The 19,361-nt window shown below is 47.8% G+C and overlaps 1 long non-coding RNA gene across 1 annotated transcript in view; it reads right to left on the minus strand.

Annotated features, from left to right (window-relative positions):
* Window positions 1-3,866: 3,866 nt before the first annotated feature.
* LOC115031508 (uncharacterized) overlaps window positions 3,867-19,361 on the minus strand; it is a 151,845-nt gene continuing 136,350 nt past the window's right edge. The window contains exon 3 of the long non-coding RNA XR_015047999.1: window positions 3,867-4,092. This is a non-coding gene — a long non-coding RNA (uncharacterized LOC115031508). The remainder of the gene's footprint in view (window positions 4,093-19,361) is intronic.

Genomic DNA, 19,361 nt, shown 5'->3' on the forward strand with positions numbered 1-19,361 from the left:
AAAAATTCCATTGTGAGCCGGGCGTGGTGGTGCATGCCTTTAATCCCAGCACTCGGGAGGCAGAGGCAGGCGGATTTCTGAGTTCGAGGCCAGCCTGGTCTACAAAGTGAGCTCCAGGACAGCCAGAGCTATAAAGAGAAACCCTGTTTCAAAAAAAAAAAAAATTCCATTGTGAATACCTTGACTTCTTCCTTTCAAATCTGTATCCCCTTGATCTCCTTTAGTTGTCTTATTGCTCTGGCTAGACCTTCAGGTACTGTACTAAATAGATAGGGAGAGACTGGGCAGCCTTATTTTGTCCCTGACTTTAGTAGAATTGCTTTAAATTTCTCTCCATTTAATTTGATGTTGGCTATTGGCTTCCTGTAAATGCTTTGATTATGATTAGGTATGTGCCTTTGTATCCCTGATCTCTCTAAAACTTTTAACATAAAAGGGTGTTGGATTTTGTCAAAGGCTTTTTTTTTTTTAGCACCTAATGAGATGATGATGTCATTTTTTTCCTTTCAGTTTGTTTATAAGTGAATTACGGTGATGGATTTTCATACACTGAACCATCCCCGCATCTCTAGGATGAAGCCTACTTGATCATGGTAGATGACACTTTTAATGTGTTCCTGGATTTGGTTTGCAAGTGTTTTATTGAGTATTTTTTGCATCGGTGTTCATAAGAGAAAGTGGTCTGAAATTTTCATTCTTTGTAGAGTCTTTGTGTGGTTTAGATATCAGGGTGACTGTGGTCTTATGATGCTCTGCCATGCTTGCAGACAGGAACCTAGCATAACTGTCTCCCAAGAGGCTTCATCCAGCAGCAGATGGAGGCAGATGCAGAGACCCACAGCCAATTATCAGGCAGAGCCCCCAGAGAGTCTTGTGGAAGAGTGGGGGATAGCAGTGAGCAAGTCAGAGGGGTCAAGGACACCACAAGAAGACCCAGAGTCAACTGACCTGGGACCACGGGAATTCACAGAACCTGAGATACCAGCCAGGGAGCATACAGGAGGTGGGCCTAGAGTCCCTACACTTCTGTAGCAAATGTGCAGCCTGGTCTTCATGTGGTTCTCCTAACAAGAGGAGCAGGGGCTGTCTTGGTCTCTGTTCCCCACCATTGGATCCCCTTCCCCCATACTTCAACTATCTGGATGGGCCTCAGTGGGAGAGGATGGTGCCCTAGTCCTGTTGGTACTAGATGTCCAGGTGGGGTGGTACCCAAGGGGAACTCCTCTTCTCTGAGGAGAAGGGGTGGGGGCAACAGGAAGAGGAATTTGTAAGGGTGGGACTGGGAAGAGGGGGAGCTGTGATCTGGATGTAAAGTGAATAAAAGCAAAACAGGAGACTAAAAAAAGTTTCCATTGTGTACGCCCCATAATTCCCTTGTCCCTTCTTTATGATTGACCTCTAGACTGGTGTCTTAGTCAGGGTTTCTATTTCTGCACAAACATCATGACCAATAAGCAAGATGCGGAGGAAAGGGTTTATTCAGCTTACATTTCCACATTGCTGTTCATCACCAAGGAAGTCAGGACTGGAACTCAAGCAGGTCAGGAAGCAGGAGCTGATGCAGAGGCCATGGATGGATGTTCTTTACTGGCTTGCTTCCCCTGGCTTGCTCAGCCTGCTCTCTTATAGAACCAAGACCACCAGCCCAGGGATGGCACCACCTACAATTGGCCCTCCCTCCTTGATTACTAATGGAGAAAATGCCTTACAGCTGGATCTCATGGAGGCATTTCCTCACCTGAAGCTCCTTTCTCTGTGATAACTCCAGCTGTGTCAGGTTGACAGAAAACCAGCCAGTACAACTGATTTGCTTTCCTTATTGTTTTCTATACAGCAGCAATAACAACCTGAAAAAATTACTCTCCAGTTATTATATATGAAAGACTAGGCTAGTTCCCAGAGAAAGGCACCTGGACTTCCAGGTCAGGGCTTAGTGGTTAGAGTTTTTGAACAAGTGATGAAAAGTTCTAGAAACAGTAAAAGTTGCCTAGCTGAAAGTGGTCATTGTTACACAGATAATGGTCAAGATGGCAGTTTTGGTTAAATATTTCAATATTTAAAAAAAAAAAAAAACTTCTTTAGGTACAATGTGTAAAACACATCCCTTCTGGCCAGGTAATCCCCACTGTACTCCAGAGCAGACCCCTCGGCACATCTGGAGAAAAGAGAGCCAAGGATTTAGAGATAAGAGATTGGCAAATCAGCCGGGCGTGGTGGCGCACGCCTTTAATCCCAGCACTCGGGAGGCAGAGGCAGGCGGATTTCTGAGTTCGAGGCCAGCCTGGTCTACAAAGTGAGTGCCAGGACAGCCAGGGCTACACAGAGAAACCCTGTCTCGAAAAACCAAAAAAAAAAAAAAAAAAAAAGAGATTGGCAAATCTAGAACAGGCGCCTCTGCCAAACTGGTGCCCTCTGCCTTAACTCCCAAATGGTGTGCCCTCCTGTTTCCAAACTGTTGAATGCCAGAAGTTTGCTCAACCCAGACAGAAACTGAGGCGAGGAGATGAGAAACAATTCCACTGCTGACAACTGGCAGCATCAGCACCCACCAAAATCTGACAGTGGCAAGAGGTGGCAACAGACAGGCCAGAGCAGAAGAGGGAGGAGCCTCCTGCCATGCAGGCCTCTGGGACTGGAGCCCTCAACGGCTGATGACAACGGTTTCAGCTCTTCTGTATGTCTAGGAGGCAGAGATTCCTCCATGCCTGGTTATTGGTGCTACTTCTGGGTCTGTGCATTCATTACAGTTTTTACTCTCACTTCTGTCATCACTCCCTTGGGACAGCAGCTGCTGCCATTTCGTTTGATGCTGTCTGTCTGTCTTGCCACTGTCAGCCACTGGTCTCATGGCTTCAGCCCCTTGTACTATCATTAAGGTAGCTCGACACTCCACAAGTCTGTAGTTTGGTCCACCAGCCCTTCTCCACACCCCACCTTAGCCACAGCTAGCTGATTCCCAACTGCACTGGTTCTGCCTCAGTGACTTCTGTCTGTAGCTCCAAGCTCTCAGCCATTCTGCCATGTTCTGGGGACATTCCCATCACTTGTGACATCACTCTTCAATCTCATTACCAATGCTTCCTTCTTGGTGTTACCAATTCATCTCGGACTACCAAAAGTTTCCAAGAAGAGTGTGGTGGTTTGAATATGGGAGGCACTTTCAGGATGTGTGGCCTTTTTGGAGGAAGTGTGTCACTTTCAGGGTGGGCAATGAGACCCTCCTCCTATCTGCCTAGAAGTCAGTCTCTTCTGGATGTCTTGCATCAAGATGGATTACTCTCAGCTCCTTCTCCAGCGCCATCTCTGTTTGCACACAGTCATGCTACCTGCCACGATGATAATGGAAAGAACTTCTGAAACTCTAATCCAGTCCCCCCTTAAATGCTGTCCTTTATAAGAATTACTTTGGCCGGGCGTGGTGGCGCAAAGGCAGGCAGAGGCAGGCGGATTTCTGAGTTCGAGGCCAGCCTGGTCTACAAAGTGAGTTCCAGGACAGCCAGGGCTACAGAGAGAAACCCTGTCTCGGAAAAAAAAAAAAAAAAAAAGAAAGAAAGAATTACTTTGGTTATGGTGTCTCTTCACAGCAATGGGCCCCAAACTAAGACAAAGAAGATGCTCACAAGAGGCCTTTCCTGGATGTGACACTGGAAGAAAGGCAGCACATGGGCCTGTCTCTCAGTGCCTAAAAACCAGAGTGTGCTTACACAGCCAGAAGGGGATGTGAGTTCCAGCCACCATGGACCTATGTGGAAGGGGCAGGCCCTGCTGACAATCATGACATTGTCTCTGTTGCATCAGCCACAACAATCTTAGCTAGACCTCATTGGAATACAAACCCCAGCTGAGTGGAAATGTTACAGGGGGAAGTGTGGGGCAAGCTGAGTCGTCATGCGAGGGCCATACCTCACAGCTCTGGAATAAGTGGTTTGATCTTATGGAGCTCCATCAAGTGTCTGTGAGTGTCCAGGTGGCTGGTGCTCCCATGAGAGCTGGTCGACATCCCATTCTCAGCCAGTCAGGTCCCCTGGAAATGCCTCAAAGCTGGCGACTGGTGAGTGAAACTCGTCATTTCCCACACCGGTATTCTTGGACCTATACAAGAAAATAAACATAAGAAGCACTTAAGATAAAATCTTTTTACTAATATTAGCATTGAGATAACAAGACTTTAACAGTACTCAGCACTGGCCCAGTGCTCCAAGAACAGGCAGGCCCACCAGGCCTATGTTCCAGAAGCCAGATCAGGACACAACACTAATACTCATCAAATGATGTCTTGGAGACATGAACATAGTGCTGGCTAAGGAGGTAGAGATGGAGCCTATTTCCCAGCCTTTGTTTCCACAGATTATGCACTTCCCCCAGGTACCTGATATACTACGACTGCCCATTCTGGGGCCTGTGCTATTAGGGGTCCCTGTGCACTCGGCTCCCTTCAAGTGTCTTCCACAGACAAATGCAATAGACAGCAGAAGAGTTGCCGAAGGTTCTCACACAGGATAGCGAGCAAGCCTGGACCACAGCTCCATCCACATTTGCACTGTGTCTTCTTGGACCTTCCCCAGCAGACAGTGAAGCTCATGGCTACCCAGCCTCTCACCACGGGGCCACATCCATCCCAGGACACACATGCCATCTCCTCTTTCATGCTCAGAGCATGAAGCTCCTTCTGAGACAAACGAATCTACATGTCTGTTGCTGGGACCAAGGCTATGATGGTGGCTGTTGGGATAACCTTTTCTTCACATTGTGTGAAGGTGTGTCTTTGTCATTTCAATAGTTAATTCTATATTGGCAGAGAGCTAAATGCTGGCAGGATTTTGGTATTATCATTTCTATGGTTTATCACCAGACTTTCTATTTTGTAAATATTTGTCCTTCCTTCACATGCCTAAGGCAATCTAGAATTGTATCAGAGATGGTCTTGCTACTGATTGGTTTTAATGATGAGGTGATGGCCACTGTCTGGGCAGGAAGTGTAAGTATTTCTGCTTGGATGGAAGGGCATCCTGAGACAAGGGATCCCAGGAGCCACACAGCTCTGAGAGGAAGCCTCCTCAGCAGAGGTGCTGCAGCTCCCAGGGGAGGGTGTCCCCAACCGAGTTGAGGAGCTTAGGAGCCTCAGCTCCCCTCCTCTTGGCTTCTTCTCTTCTTCTCTTCTTTGCTTCTTTTCTTTTTTGGTTTCTTCCAACAAGATTCACACCAGGCAGAAAATCTTATGAAAGAGATTTATTGGAGGGTCCAGGGAGAGGAGGGACGAATCCAGGGATGGCTGCCCTCTGTTCCTGGGAACAGACAGCAGGGAACTGGACAAAGGGCAGTTGTGGTCTCCCTTCCCCTTCCCCCACCATGGAACCTGCTTGCTCAAGGGTGGAGTTTCCTGCTCATTCGTTCTGCCACGCCCACTGCTGGACCCTGTCGGCTTTGCTGCTTGGAGGCACACACGTGTTCGTCCTGCTACTGGACCCCGAGTTACTTGGCGGGAAATTGGGATCCCTCCCCCTTCCTTTATAACTGAATGTTGGAATTAGTAAAGGTGGGCCTTGAACATGGAATCGTCTTGGCCCCATTCTTTCTCCTGCCCCGTCTAGCTTCCTCTCTTTTCAGCTCGAACTGCCATTCTCAGTTGAACCGTTCGCATTGCGGACTGCGGGCGGGCCGCAACAGGCAGTGTTTATAAAGTATTTCTGAGGGGGCAGAGCATCTCATGCAGAGATTTTCTGAATGAGGATTGGTGGGCTATAAAGTCCTCAGCTTGGGGGAGGGGGAAGTTGTATGTGTCAGAGATTGGTGGACTTCTTGTTCAGGGATTGGTAGGTTTTTGTGGAAAGCTCAGGAACTGGTGGGTTATCTGCTTAGCAATTGGTGACTTTTTTTTTCACCCCCCTTTCCCTGCATTGGGCCCATGGTTAAGGTGGGAGTTCTGCTTGGTTGCACCTAGCTTTTTCTCTTTTTCTTTTTTCTTTCTTTCTTTTTCTTTTCTTTCCTTTTTTTTTTTTTTTTTTTTTTTTTTTTTGGTTTTTCGAGACAGGGTTTCTCTGTGTAGCCCTGTCTGTCCTGGAACTCACTCTGTAGACCAGGCTGGCCTCGAACTCAGAAATCTGCCTCCCTCTGCCTCCCAAGTGCTGGGATTAAAGGCGTGCGCCACCACGCCCGGCACTGCACCTAGCTTTTGCTGAGGTGCCATCTCTGTGGAGCGCTTGAGAGATGTCGCCACCGTGGACAGCTCCTCGTGCTGGCAGTCTGCTGTGGCAGAGAATGAGTTAGTTACTCTGTGGAGGACAGCTTCTGAGGGGCAGCTACCTGCTGAGGTGGGAAAGGTTGTGAGATAACATGGACAGCTCCTCCTGCTCCTGTCGTGGTTGCAGGCCGAAGAGATGTGGTGGTGGGGTTGCCATTTTAGACAGCTCCCGTGGAACATTTTACTGCTATGGCCTCAGGCTGGGGGGAGAAGGGGCCGGCTGCTACTTTGATGGCTTTCTCTCCTGGAAGAACATTGAGCTCAGTAGAGCAGCAGTGCTGACACCAGAGCGGAGGGTCTGAGAGCAGTGAGGAGCTGAAGCCCTTCTCCTCCAGAGTGGGGGTGGGCAGAGCCAGCAGCAGAGACCATGCAGTTTGATCCCTCACAAACACTTTATGGAAATATCAGCAGTCCAGTTGAGTAGATTCGGGTTAGCAGCAGTGGTGGCAAGACTTAGCAGACACAGCTAGGCCTCAGCTGAATCGGCAGGAGTCAGCAGGAGGGAGCAGGGCCAACAAGGATGCCAGGAAAAGTTCTCAGCTGTGTCTCTCAGTGAAGCAAAAGATCAGTGAAGCCAAGAGACCAACAGGCATTTAGCTACACAAGCAAGCCAAACTCATTCTCCATCAGGTCCTTTTTATACTCTCTCCAAACATCATGTGTCTTCCATCGGTCTTGCCTCAAAAAGTACATCTGTCTCAGCTGACCTCACTTTGTCAATCAGCCTGAGTCCATGGAAGCGGCAAGAAACTGCAGAACACCATTGGAAGTTTTTTTTTTTAATGCATTATTCTGTATGGAGTCCTGAAAAAAATGGAGCTCAACCAAACAATGTAATGGGCCAATACGTGAGTGTTAGCGAAGAATCCTTATCACATGTGCTTGCTTTAGCAAAACATCTTTTCTTCTGTGTCTGCTTCAGCTAAACACTCCTTCATGTGTTTGCCCCAGCAAAACCCCGCCAACACAACTGACTTTCCAAAGAACCCTTAAGTTTCCACTTCAGAAAGCTGAGGGTGATGAACACTTTGAGGAAACAAAGGCCACACAGTCAGCAGCCCCTCTGGACGCCACCGCCACTGAGTGTAGCATTAATAGTATTGTCTGTCCTGTCAGCTCCTCCTCAGGAACTGACTCTGAGAGAGACTCAAGGATGTTTATGCAGATGTCCTCTGCACTCCTTCCTGGGGACAAGCAGGGAGGGAAGAAAACAGCAAAGAGCGAAGGGTGTTAGAAGCACAGTGCTACCGCTAGTGGACTGCTTGGGGAAAGGTGCTGGCCACCAATCCTGACCACCTGAGAGTGATCCTTGGGTCCCAGAGCGTCATGGATGCAGAGCTGCTCATGGGACTGACTCAGCCCTTCCTGCTGAACTTTGGCTACTGCTGACTTTCAAATGTGTGCACTAAGTGTTTCTACCCACTGCACCATCACCCATGCAGATTACTGGGGGATTCTGTTTTTACCAGTGCTGTGACAGGGAGAAGATAATCAGCTGAGATAACTATAGACAGAGGCAGCCTTGGCTACAGAGCAAGAACCTGTCTCTACACTGCTTGTATACAAATAAAATCCCAGTAGTAAACCCAACTACAAAGTTAAAAGTTAACATCTGAGTCTGGCACCTGATCCTTGGGATCCATGGGCAAATGGCTCCAGGAGACCCATTGATAACAGCATCCATGGATGGTCTTGTCCCCTGCAAAAATGGCAGTGTTTCAGGGTAAGTCTGCATGCCGTCACACCTACTGTGCGTCATGTTCAGACTCCAGCATGAGACACAACACTAGAACAAGACAAAGTGCGCTGCTCTGGTGGTGAGAGCCAGGCCAGGACACATCTGTGCAGTTTTCCGCGCAGACAGTTGCTCTGAGAGGCTTTGTGTGGCTGAGGTCTTTTGCTGCTTTGGGAACCGTGTCCCAGCCCAGGCTTCCTCTCAGGATGGAGATGATGATTGTCATGAACTCTGATCCTCCTGCCTCCACAGCCAGCTGCTGCTCCTACAGATGTGCACCCCACCTCTGGGTTTTTCTGAATATTTCTGATGACCTGAGATTGATTTAATCCAGGGAGATGAAAGCCATGGGTGGAGAAGGCTTCCTCTCCTGTGCCGTTTACCGTGACCTTGCGCAAGAGGCTTTACAGTGTTTTTATGGTAAATTACATATATTATATATATTTAATGGTAATATATACAATATGTATATTATATAATAATACCATACAAAAATATAATTTATAAAACAAATATAACATATTCACAATATATAAAAATATATAATATGGGCCAGCTGGTGGTGGCGCACGCCTTTAATCCCAGCACTTGGGAGGCAGAGGCAGGCGGATTTCTGAGTTTGAGGCCAGCCTGGTCTACAGAGTGAGTTCCAGGATAGCCAGGGCTATACAGAGAAATCTTGTCTCAAAAAAAAAAAAAATCCCAAAAAACAAAAAAAGAAAAAATATATATAACACAATTATGTATTTATTATTGTCATGGGTTGAGTATGCTTGGTCCAGGGAGTGGCTCTATTAGGAGGTGTGGCCTTTTCGGAGTAGGTGTGTCACTGTGGGTGTGGGCTTTAAGACCCTCATTCTAGCTGCCTGCAAGCCAGTCTTCTCCTAGCAGCCTTCAGATGAAGATGTAGAACTCTCAGCTCCTCCTGCACCATGCCTGCCTGGATGCTGCCATGTTCCCTGCCTTGATGACAATGGACTGAACCTCTGAATTTATAAGCCAGCCCCAATTAAATGTTGTCGTTATAAGAGTTGCCTTGGTCATGGTGTCTGTTCACAGCAGTAAAACACTAACTGAGACAATTATATTCTGTACTTATACTAATTTATATTTTTACATATTTATATATTTTAAACATTTAAATAAATGTATAGTTACATAATTATGTGATTATATATTATATATGATAAAACAATATTAACATATAGTATATATGACACATGTTTTATATATATAATATTTTCTCTTAGCTATTTTGAAGCTACTGTGTAGTTCAGTCAGGCTTGGGCCTCACTGGGTGGTCTCACCTGCTTCTGAGCTCGTGGCAGTTGCCTTGCCTCAGTGTTTCAACTCCTCGGATTACAGGCATGAACCCCCCCCCCCCCCCCAAGATGGCACCGTGCTTCTTTTAGTGTTTTTATGTTGTTGTTTTTATTTTGCTTTGTTTTTGAGACAGCATTTCTCTGTAGAGCCCTGGCTGTCCTGGAACTCTCTCTGTAGACCAGGCTAGCCTTGAACTCAGATACACACTAGCCTCTGCCTCCTGAGTGCTGGGATTAAAGATGTGAGTAACCATTCCCCAGTCCTTTTTGTTTTTAAGTTACATTATTCATTTATTTGATTGTTTATTGGAGGTGCCTGGACAGTCCCCAGGTTGTGCCCACAGCTCAGTGCCTGTGGAGGAAGAAGAGATTGTGTTTCTGTCCACTGTACATGTCTAAGGATCTTTTCCCAGTCGAGGCTGAGTTCTGGAACCGGACTAGCTTACTGTGTTACAACTGTGCATCACCAAGGCAGGTTTGCCATCGTATCCCTGCCGGAGCTCTGAGAGCTGGGAGCTGTGCTGCTGGGTTTCTGTCAACTTACTCAACCTAACTCATCTGAGCAGATGGAAGCTCAGTTGAGAAAGCGCTTCCCTTCTACCCGATGGGCCTGTGGGTAAACCTGTGGGGTAGTTTCCTCATGGATGATCGATGTGGAGGCTCCAGCTCACTGCCTAGACTCAGAAGGTCCTGGATTGCTTAAGAACATTGAGTAAGCCAGGAAGAGCGGTGGTACTCCTCCACGGCCTCTGCAGCAGCCCTGATCTTTGTGACTCTGCCTCCAGTTCCTGCTCCAACTTCCCTGAATGGCAGGCTCTAAGCTGTAAGGTGAACCATACCCGCTCGTCCTCACATTCGTTTTGTTCATGGCATTTTACCACAGCAACAGAGACCCTAACTAAGACAGAATCCCTGTGAGGGAAAGATGGCAATTTAGAAGGGACAAAACCTGTGCATTCTTCCAACCAACTCCTCGCTACAAGGAACCAGAGAGGTGAAAATTCCTACCCACCACCATCAGGACATCGAGAGGAGATGGTATCATTTAACAACTGTAATTTTCACATAAAGATAGTTGTCTGCTACTTTATTTTTTTCATAACCTATCTTTAAGGATGGTTCTTAAATGCTTTAACCTCCCATCTAGCCTGCCACCCACCAGAGGTAGTGGAAAAGAAAGGACACTGGGGAAGTGGACCTGTTTAGAAAGGTTCTTTGGAGCAACTCCCATCTGTGTTGTCTGGAAATTGGCAGTTCAGCTCACAAGTCAGCTGCGGCAGCAGCTTGATCCGCTTGAAAACCCTTCACAGATACACCAGCAGTCCAGTTCAGTAGAGTCAGGATAGCAAACACAAATCAGTAGTGATGGCACTACCTAGCAGAGACAGCCAGGCCTCAGCCTTGGCATAAGTTAGCAGGAGGGACCAGGGACAACAGGAACACCAGGAAAAGCTCTCAGCTGTGCCTCTCTCAGTGAAGTAAAGATCAGGGAAGACTGGAGACCAAGAAGTGTTTAACTATGCAAGCAAACCAAGTTCAGCTTCTGCCACTGTTGCGTCCTTTTTATACTTCCTCCGACCATCAGTGTCCTCCACCACTCTTACCTCAGCACATGTATACCTCAGCTGACATCACTCTGCCAATCAGTCCTTGGAAGTAGCAAGAAACTGCGGCACACTACAAGTTTTTTAGTGCATTTCTCTCTGTGGAGTCCTGACAAATGGAGCTCAACTACGCAGTGTAAGGTGGACCAATACAAGTGTGTTGTTAGCCAAGAATCCTTCATCACATGTCCTTTCACGTGCTTGATTTAGCAGAACTTCCTCTTTCCTGTGTCTGCTTCAGCGAAACGTTCCTTCAGGAGTCTCCCTTAGTCTTTCACCTGTGTTCACTTCAGGTAAATGTTCCTTCATGTGTTTGCCCCTGTTTGTTCCTTCATGTGTTTGTTAGGCTCCTGTAATTTTCCATTTCATGTCCTTGTCTTCAGAGCTGTCCGAGGACTGCCCGAGTGGATAGCATATCCCCTTTCCTTTCCACAGGCAAGGATCTGAGGGAAGAAAAATGGCCAACCAAGAAACACAGTACTTGTGGGAGAACTGGGAGAATATACCCTGTCAGTTTCCTCAGCCATCCTAATCTACCTTCTTCCAAGACACACATTCTCCCAAGAAACAAACAGATATCACACACCATCAAGAGTTCCTTTCCATGTGCCCAGTGAGGATGAATTTATTGTGATTCCTCTTCTACTTTCTCTCCATGACAGGTAAACAAAAACCAAAACATAAAGGAAGATATCTACTACCACCTTGGTTATCATTGCAATCGCGGCTCAGTGAATGTTGGGGCTGCTTATGCTAATATTTGTAGTTGGTTACCTCCGAACTCATAGCAGGTAAAGTGACTTGTCCTCTACCATATCCTGGCTCCCAGGTGCTTCCCAACTCAGGAACAAAACAACAGTGACAATGTCTCCCACTTATGTAGAGCAAGAAGTAAGAGCATTCTCAGTGAGGACAAGCCAACACTGTCCACTCCAGGTAAGCACAGCCACTGACCAAGGGGAACCAGAAGGTTCTACCACCTGTCCCCACCATGGCATCTGGGACACCAGCCACTGTCCATTGTCTAACTCACAGAGCAGATCTTCTCTCCCCAGCCCTCAGTTGCTGGAGGTCCTCACCCCTTCCCGGCCACAGGAGACCAGGTCAGTGCTGAAGGGAGATTCAGTCCACGTAGGCGGGGCAGGTCTGAGGGAACCACGTGTCCAGGAGTCCGTTCCTCTTGCTAATGGCTCCCCCGACCCCTGAGGGTCCTGGACACTCATTCTACTTTAGGAGACTCTGCCGTGAGTGTGAATTGTGTCCCTTGTCTTCATAGGAGCACGTCCCTGACACATACCCCTGAGGAAAGATTTATCACAGCTCTGTGATCTGGGAGAACTCCTGCACCAAATAATCCAGGCTTCTGTCTTTGTTGCCTCTCCTCTGGCGCTAATAAGCTCAGTCTGCAGAACAGACTCTGTAGCACGCAAACTCTCTAACCGGCCATGCGCATCACCAACCCTCAGCCCTCAGCGTGTCTAGCTTCGCCTCCTTCAGCTACAAATCGCGAGTCTTAGATCAACTTTGCCTTTCTGTGCTCTGGTGACTCTTCTCGTGCTTCCTCCCGCAGGTCACAGGCCCATGACAACTCTCTTCTTGAGGCAAGTATTGCAACTCACACTTCCTGTTTCCTCTCAGAGGGCTCTGCGGGAACTGGGGACTCAGAGCCACAACTGTGCTGTCAAGTGTGTGTCCTTAGTGCCTCGTGCAACAGACAAAGAGCTTCGCCTCTCTCGTCCTTAGCCTGCTCACCTACATTCTGCACAGTATAGAGAGAGGTCAAGGGTGCCACTGAGCTCTCACCTGTAGCTCCCAGCACAGACCCAAACAAGGAAGGGCCACACCCTTCCGCCTTGTCTAGCAACCTCGGAACCTGCTCTGGCCTTCAGTGGAAGGGATTCCATTCAAAGCAGTGAGGGGTGCAGGTCCTGCGGTCTCTGCCTCCCCTTCTACCCTACACTCTTGTCCTTTAATCTGTCAGATGAATTCAGACAAGACACAGGCATTGTACAGGAGAGTGGCAGGTTTCTTAGAGAAACAAGGGAGGCCCGAGAGTGAGGGTGGGCATCGGCCAAACGGCCCACTGCAGATGGAAGGCCCTCAAGGGGTGGACAATGGCCAGAGGACCACGGGCTGCGTGGTTAGGTAGGCTGGCTACTGTGTTCTAAAGTCTGCACAGACAGCCTTCCTGAGGCGTGGTTTCCTGCTCAGGAGATTGACAGACCGTGCAGGTGACTAAGGAGGGGAAGAATGTATACCTTTGTTCTTTATCAGAAAGTGCTGGGGCCGGCCTGCGGCTCTCATGTCTGGGTTCGAGCCTGGGAGACATCTTGGAACTGAAAGAAAAGAGAGAATCTAGGCGGGTAGAGAGAGAAATGGAGCGGAAGACAGTATTCTGATCAAGACTCAACTTTAATGTCTCCACCTCCACCCCACCCCTGAACACGCTTTATAAAGAAGAGGGGAGGCCCATTCCCAGTCACGCCAATTACCGTGTGAAGTTGTCAGATCAGCCTTTTAACAGGAACTCAGAAAATCGCAGTTCAGTGTTAACTCTGGAGGATCTTGGAGAACCGGTTCGGCCTCAGGCAGGTGGCAGGTAGTGGCACATCAAAGGAGAGGGATGAGAAGCAGCACAGCAGGTGGCTCCGCCTCAGTGGCGGATGGTCTGAGCCAGCCTGGCTAGGCTGGAAGGAGGTTACAAGAAAGCTCTTGCCACAGAGCATCTTAGGTCCTTTTAGCAATTGAGAAAGCCATCTAAAGGATTTAAATGGAGTTTACAAGGCTGTGAATGTAGAGCCATTGCTTGCCTGGCTCTACAATGCCTAGCTTTGCTCTGCAGCAGCACAGAATGCAGGAGTGTGGTGCACACCTATAGTCACAGCAGCCTGGTCCTTGGGGAGCACGGGGACTCCCTGGGTTACATGGGGCCAGATTCTCGCATGCAGGCAAGCACGTGCTCACCCAGCCCAAATTAGGACAGCTGAGACGATTCAGTGGATGAAGGTGCACAACTGACCTGCAAGTTGTCCTCTGAGACCCACAGATGCTCTGTCTCTCTCTGCACTAATTGCCGACTGTACTGACTGCTGCACATGCTTTTCAGGTTGCTGGAGTTCATAGTATTTCCTGAAGATCAATGTCCAACAACCCAAACCACCAGCTTCAGTGTCCCCATCTCATCAGCAACAGCAACTGCCTTCCAAAGGGGGGGGGGACCGGCCATGATGGGACCAGTTCTGCTAGCTGCTCTGCTCATGTGTCAGTCTCTTGCCCCTCACTAGTGGGGAAGGGGAGGACATTGTCCCCTGTCCTCACCAACACAACCCTGCAGCTTGGCCTTCAGAGTCAGCAAAGAGAAAGGCAGAAAATGGACTAGGTGGCCAGTGGCCAGCAGGGTAGGAATCACTGCTGAAGGACTTTGCTCTTTAGACCATAACAGCGAGAGTGGGGTTTTGGGTCATCTGAAGCAGGGAAACTGCCAGTGGTACAGACTAATGGACCTTGGGAAGGGGTGACCTCTAATGGGGAAAGTCCTTTGACAGCTGAGAGGACTGTGTGCAGGTTCCTGGTATGTGACCTCTGCCATCGGAAGGATGACAACCCAGATGGGCTTGTGTGCAGTTCTAGGACTCTAGTGAGAGTCGTTCTGTACCTATTTGCTGTCCTGATATTTCTACTGAACAAATCAGGGCCACGAATCCAGGGTCCTGCAGCAGAAGCAGTCCTGGTTGATTGCAGTGTGGTCCTGGGCTACAGGTCTGGGGTGGGGAGCTACAATCTCTCATGCATTTCTGTTCTGGATTCCTGAGCTGCGCATTCCATTTCACCTCTCAGCTGTGACCTGCTCTCTGTCCTACTAACCTGAGTGACCCAAGCCATCAGCAAGTGCTTGTAGCACTCCTGGACTTTCACCCACTAGGTGTTCTCAGGTCTTCCTGACACACTTCTGTCTCCTTAGCTACCTGAACCTGGCTCTTTCTCCTGCTGGGGAATGTCCACTGTCCTTCACACAGTCCAGATCTCTCTAGCTCACATTTCCTACTTTCTTCACCACCAAGCATTGAGTGATCCTCCATTCTGATTCCCTCCATCTCCCTGTACATCTCTGCCACACTAACTCCTGTGGCAGCAGAGACTAAAAAGGCTGTGTAGAGAAAGAAGGCAGCTGACAAAGGAGACAAGAAGCCTGTCCCCACCTGCCTTTATAAATTAGAGCATACTCAAGAGATGCTCAGGATAGGAGCTGGAGACATGGTTCAGTGGGAGAGCAGTGGGAGAGAGAACTGGTTGCTCTTCCAAAGGACTTGGATTCCCTTCAATTACATAGTGGCTCACAACCTACTGAACTCCTGACCCAGGGAATCGGATGTCTGCCTCTGGCCTCTGGGGTAGCAGACATGTAATGATGTACAGACAGACATGCTGGTAAAATACCACACACGTATACACACACAAACACACACACACACACACACACACACACACACACGAGAGAGAGAGAGAGAGAGAGAGAGAGAGAGAGAGAGAGAGAGAGAGAGAGAGAAAGAGAGAGGCTGAGAGAGAGAGAGAGAGAGAGAAGCAAAGTGTATAAATGTGTGTGATATAGGGCTTGGGCACTGCTTATCTTTGAAGGATGGAAGACAAATTCATGAAACCAGTTCTCTCTTCCACCTTTACATGGGCTTCAGAGATGGAATTCATGTTGTCTCCATCGCTAAGCAAGCAACACTGCCCATTGGTCTACCTCAGCAGCCTCAGGAACATAATTAATGTAGTGTTCTGAGTACACGTTTACTCCAAGAAGTACTTATTTTCCTATCAAAGATGTCCAGCCACCGAGAGCCAATATTCCACCAACCTCACATGTCTCATGAAACTCTTACGTATGCACCTGTTTGCTCAACCCCTGCACACTGCCCTGGTGGTCATGCTTGCCTGGTTTGTGCCATTGGCACCTGCCTTGCAGAGAGTAACCTCACTGAGTTACATGAAAGACATATATGCTCTTTCCAGCAATTTAAGGGCTCATCTGGGTTCAGATCTGCTCCCTTGGACGACTCACTTCCCCTACACGTTTTGGTGGCCTCCGGGGTCTTGTGTGAGAAACATTCCTTTGGATTAGTAGCAATTCCAGGACAGATAACAATCTGGGCAACATGCAGGAAGGGCTCAGCCAAGAACCATGGCAACCAGACAGCTGTGCACTCAGACCAAGGGAAGGAGACCATCCACCTGACCAAACATTGCCTGTGTTGTTGAACATGCTGTTGTAGCATGGAGTGCAAGACACTTGCTCCTTAGGGATGATCAGTTCAGATACAAGAATCCTCCTCCTAACATTAGAACTTGTGTCTCTAGGGAACTCTCACCTTAGGATCCAGAATGAGAAATACCAAAGTGAAACCAAGCCCAGTGAAAAATAACCTTATTTCTCCAGAGGTGGAGAACAGACACCTCTCACTGACCATAGACTCTTCCAGCTCACTGAATATAACCCTCCATTCCCTGACCGAGGGGAGATTGAACAATGTGATTAGACTTTCCCTCAGACCTTACTTTCTGATGTATGGCCATGTGGTGGGAGCTAAAGAACACTAACGCTAGGGAAGATAACTATATCCTGTTATCTTCCTCCCTGGGCATGGGGGATTCCTTTCTTCCCTTTCCACCTGGTTCCCTTGGAGAACCTAGGAGACACTGTACCAAGTTTGTGGGAAGACAGGACAGCCAGCAGCTTGGTCCCACATGGTTTTTTGCAAGGTTCCCCAGCAATTGCTTTACTTCCCAGATCACCATCCACAGATACCAAGGTTTGAAACCAGGGTACCTATTTGTAAGAAATGAGTTTTGAGACTAAAGGTCCAGCCAACGTGGAAAGTGTCTGTCTGCTCTCTTGGACAAAGGGTACCATGGTTGTTAGGTTTGAAAGACACCAAGGACAACCATCTAACTGCAGTGCCTATCAGTGGACCACAGTTCATGCTGGCCTCCTGGCTCTCTTACACTGTTCTGCCTGTTACAGAGATGGTGCTTCTTCCCCTACCCTATTCCTGCTGCTGCCCTTTCCGGATCCTTTACCTGGAAGCTGAGTGAGAGCAAACACAGACCCACAGGACAGTGTTTGAATTCACAGTTACATTTGTGCTGAGACATATGGACCCCCCTGTCTTTGACTGAAACCATGGGATTCCCTCCTCTGTTACTTTGTTCTTTGGGAACTATACACCAGAGGGTACTTTCTTCTCTGATGTCTATGCTAATCTAACTCAGACACTTGCTTGAGAAATAAAGGAGCAGCTGTCCACTTTTATATATTCTCCATGACCTCATGCCCTGGTGATATACGGGCTCATTTTATGGAGCTGAGTTCATCACACAGTCAAAAGAAACCAAGTGGCTTTGTTGCCATCTTGACTGATGCCCTCATTAAGATAAGGGTGACCATGTGACCTGGCCATTAACCTGGCTAGCAACATCATCAAAATGGTGACATCCCTAGTATTTCCAGTGTCACTGAGCCCTCGGAGGATCACGGTACCCCGGGACTTCCTGTGCCTCAGGCTGTCGGGCACACATCCCAATCCTACACAGTTTTCTCTGTTTTACTTCATCTTCCTGTGTTCCTAATGGGATCATGGAATTGGGGGACCCAGAAGAGACTCCAAGATGGGCTCTATCGTCACACAATGAGAGTCAAAGCATTTCTTGTATAGTTCAAGGGAGCAATAATGCAAATGTTTCGGGTTGGTGCATTGTTTTGCAGTTTTCACTGCTTTTGAGAAAAGACTTAAGAGCTCTCAGAGCCATCTGCCTCCAACGTGAGGTAGTGACCAACAGGAGCTGACACTCTCGAATGGCTAAACCTGGGAAGATATTTTTAGCAGCCAAAGTCTGAGTTTTGAGATAGTACAAACCGAGTACACAGGACCCAAAGGATACCCAGACACCAGACAAGTTGCTGCTAGTAGGCATTCCAGTGCAAAGATGGATCAGCCTGCTTGGGCAGGATACTCCTCACGATACTGACTTTGCACATGCTGGCAAGGATGTGGAGAAAGGAGAACACTCCTCCATTGCTGGTGGGATTGCAAACTTGTACAGCCTCCCTATAAATCCATCTGGTGGTCTCTCAGAAAATTGGAAATGGTTCTATCTGAAGACCCAGCTATACCACTCCTGGGCATATACCCAAAAGATGTTCCACCATCCCCCAAGGACACATTTTCTACTATGTTCACAGCAGTTTTATTTATAATGGTCAGAAACTGTATACAACTCAGATGTCCCTCAACAGAAGAATGGATACAGAAAATGTGGTTCATTTACACAATGAAATACTTTACCATTCAGCTATTAAAAACAAAGATATCATGAATTTTGGCAGCAAATGGATGGAATGAGAAAATATCATATTGAGTGAGGTAACCAAGACCCAAAGGGACATGCATGGTATGTAGCCATGATATACCACACAGATTCAAAGAAGGTAAATAAGAAGGAGCTCCTAGCAAGGATGCTTGAATCACACTTAGAAAGGGAGACAAAACAGTTACAGGAGATAGAGGGAGAACTGAAAGGGAAGGGGAGGGGGAGGAGGAGGGGGAGTGGGGACTAGTAGCCAGGATCAGGTTCAGAGAGAGATAGGAGTGAGGCCCAGAGGGCAAGAAGAATGAGTAGAAATCTGGAGCTGTGTGCAGTGGGTTGGGAGGCGTGCCTCTAGGAAATCCCAGAGACCTGTGGTAGGGGAGGCTCCCAGGAGTCAATGAGGGTGACCTTAGCAGAGATCCTAACAGTGGGGACATGGGGCCTGACAAGGCTATCTCCATAGCCAGTCAGGACTCCCAATGGTGTTAAGGACACCAACCCATCAATAAAACCTTTGACTCTGAATTCATCTTGTCTAAAAAAAAAAAAAAAAAAAAAAAAAAAAAAAAAAAAAAAAATGAAGGGATGGAGCAGACTGAGTGAAAGGCCAACCAATAACTGGCCCAACACGAAACCCAAACAGTGGACAAGCACCAATCCCTGCATTGTTAATAATACTCTGTTACTGACCAATCCAGCTCAGTCAGTCAACAGGATCTCAAGGGAGAGAGGGAGGGAGGGAAGACTAAAGAAAGAAAAGACAATTAGACAACATTATAACATGACTCCAGCCAGTGCTGAAGCTGAAGTGGGTTTATTTTTTCCCAGTCTGCTTTTATACCATTCTAGGTACATGCAAAGAATAGGGTCAGTTCTTAGATCAAAGACAAAGTAGTCAAAGAATAAACAAAGCATGGACAGAGTAGTCAAACAAGGCAATAAAAATGCCTCGTAAGGATGACCAAGATAAAAGGAATACAATATATTCCTCAGCTGTATTTATCTTGAGACTTGTATTAGCCCAGTGTAAATATTCTTATCTGAGCCTAAATATTCTTGCCGATATCCGTGAATCAGCATCAAGGGCTCTC

The sequence above is a fragment of the Mus caroli genome, unplaced genomic scaffold (genome assembly GCF_978045245.1).
Source record: "Mus caroli unplaced genomic scaffold, Mus_caroli_1 scaffold_8, whole genome shotgun sequence".
Lineage (NCBI taxonomy): Eukaryota > Metazoa > Chordata > Mammalia > Rodentia > Muridae > Mus > Mus caroli.